The sequence below is a fragment of the Babylonia areolata genome, chromosome 1 (genome assembly GCF_041734735.1).
Source record: "Babylonia areolata isolate BAREFJ2019XMU chromosome 1, ASM4173473v1, whole genome shotgun sequence".
Taxonomy (NCBI): domain Eukaryota; kingdom Metazoa; phylum Mollusca; class Gastropoda; order Neogastropoda; family Buccinidae; genus Babylonia; species Babylonia areolata.
Genome location: NC_134876.1, coordinates 64061809 through 64064308, shown reverse-complemented (window position 1 = coordinate 64064308; position 2500 = coordinate 64061809). Strand labels below are relative to the sequence as shown.

General features: G+C 50.5%; 1 protein-coding gene across 2 annotated transcripts in view; it reads left to right on the top strand.

Annotated features, from left to right (window-relative positions):
- Positions 1-819: 819 nt before the first annotated feature.
- LOC143285504 (short-chain dehydrogenase/reductase family 9C member 7-like) overlaps positions 820-2500 on the top strand; it is a 36558-nt gene continuing 34877 nt past the window's right edge. For both annotated transcript variants that reach the window (XM_076592849.1, XM_076592841.1), the window contains exon 1: positions 820-1031. The gene's annotated coding sequence lies outside the window, so the exon portion shown is untranslated. The remainder of the gene's footprint in view (positions 1032-2500) is intronic.

The window sequence follows — 2500 nt, the reverse complement described above, 5'->3', positions numbered from 1 at the left end:
ACACACACACACACACACACACAGATGCACATACGCACACACACACACACACACACACACACACACACACACACACACACAGATGCACATACGCGCACACACACACACACACACAGATACACACACACACACACACACACACACACACACACACACACACACACAGAGACACACATGCGCACGCGCACACAGAGTAAGAGACACAGCTTGTTATCTCTTGTTTAGTAAGTTATCGTTTACTTATTTTTTTTACTGATTTCTTTCTTTCTTTCTTTCTGTTTTTCCCCCGATACGATCCGGGTTAACAAATCTTACCCCACTCCCCAATCTTACCCCACTCCCCAATCTTACCCCACTCCCCAATCTTACCCCACTCCCCAATCTTACCCCACTCCCCAATCTTACCCCACTCCCCAATCTTACCCCACTCCCCAATCTTACCCCACTCCCCAATAAGAAAAAATAAAGAGGAAAGGAAGTGAAAGGAGGGTGTCAGTTTTAATCTCAGCCTGCCTGGCTGTCACGATCTGACATAGCCCAGTAACTGGCCTGGCCCTCCTTCATTTGAAACGTCTCCTCCCCCTCCGTCCACCCTGCTCCCCCCCCCCCCCCTCTCCCTTCTCCCCACCCCTCTCCACCCTGCTCCCCCCCTCTCCCTCCCCCCCCCCCCCCCTCCCCCCCGCATACCCCCCTCCCCCTCGCCTCCCCGTTCACTTTGTTAGGGTAGACAACACTGCCTTGACGAGCGGTAGTTCAGTCACTTCCGCCGGTCCACTTCAGCCGCGGTTTTTATTTTCACAGCCTTCTTCCTGCTGGCTACGGGGCTCTGTCCACCCCTACCTACCCACCCACCATCACCCCGCCCCCAGCCCTCACCTCCACTCCCACCCCAACACTGACAACCTTCCATGTCCAGAGACATCAACACAGTGGACACTCACAAGCCTCAGTGGAACGATCTGCTGATGTGTGTGGTCGCTTTTAACTGACACCGCTCGCGAACGGTGAAGAAAGATCTTGACAAGTGTGAGGTAGGTTTTGTGGTATTGTTATGACGGAATCTTTGGCTTGTTTGGTCGGGTGGGTCGAAGGCAAGGTTTTGACTGAACGTCCAGGACAAATCAGTTTGATGTCAGTGCGTGCAAATGATTTTTTCATTTGGGGGGATTATGATGTCAGTGACAGGGGAAAGTGAGGCGGTGGCTGTCACCTGTCCTGACGGGTAGCTCGTGTTCGGCTCAGTGTTGAATGGGTTGATGGTTGACTGGCGTTTTGTCCGTGCGTTTGTCAGTCACGTGTTGCGCGGAGTGGGCGAAAGCCGGTTGTGTGTGTGTGTGTGTGTGTGTGTGTGTGTGTGTGTGTGTGTGTGTGTGTGTGTGTGTGTGTGTGTGCGTGCGTGCGTGCGTGCGTGTGTGTGTGTGTGTGTGTGTGTGTGTGTGTGTGTGTGTGCCTCTTTGTGGAAAACTCGCTGCAAGTGTACGTATATTCTGCATTGAAATGTGCAGACCATTCGAGGATTAGAATAAGTGCGGCATTCATTCGTTCATCATAGCTATGAGTATTCATCCATTACTTACAGTGTTCTCCGGAGATTTGGTTTCCTCCCACTGACCCCCCCACCCCACCCCCACTCTCCACCACCACTCTCTCTTCCCCCGGCCGGACCATATTTTCGTTATTCTACAATCCTTATTTCAATGTTCTTTCTTTCTTTCACTCCTCCTGACTGTATGTAGCTTACTTCCGCGGTGTTGACAAGCAACAGCAGTGAGATAGAATTACAAACTGCTCTGCCTGTGTGTTGGGGCATAGGGGTTAGGAGAGGGGAAGATTAGTCTGTGGTGGTTAGGAGAACTTGATGATGATGATGATTATGGATACTCATGTATCGTCTATCCTCGGTCCGAGACCAAGCTCTAAGCGCTTTACAAACACGGAGTCATTTACACAACTGGCTGCCTACCTGGGTAGAGTCGACTGACAGCTGCCATTGGGCGCTCATCATTCGTTTCCTGTATAATTCAGTCAGGTTTCACCGGCAGTCACGCACGCACACTCACTCGTGTAAAGACATGTAACATGTTACGTGTTTGATCGTTTTTCGTTTTTTCTTTATTTACCCCGCCATGTAGGCAGCCATACTCCGTTTTCGGGTGTGTGTGTATGCTAGGTATGTTTCTTGTTTCCATAACCCGCTGACATGGATTACAATATCTTTAACGTGCATATCAAGTTAAATATTTCGATCTACTGTGTGTGTACGGCACACACGAAGGGGGTTCAGGCACCAGCATGCCATTCTGCACACATGCTGACCTTGGAGATGGGAAAAATATCCACCCTCAATCTGACGTGACCCACCGGATGTGACGTGGGATCGAACTCAGGAAACTCGGGTGACGGAGAATCCAGCGCCGGCTTTAACCATTTGACCACCGGCACCCGTGAAACTTCATTCATTTATATTATACTTACAGGCACTAGTCGTCATTCAATGGAA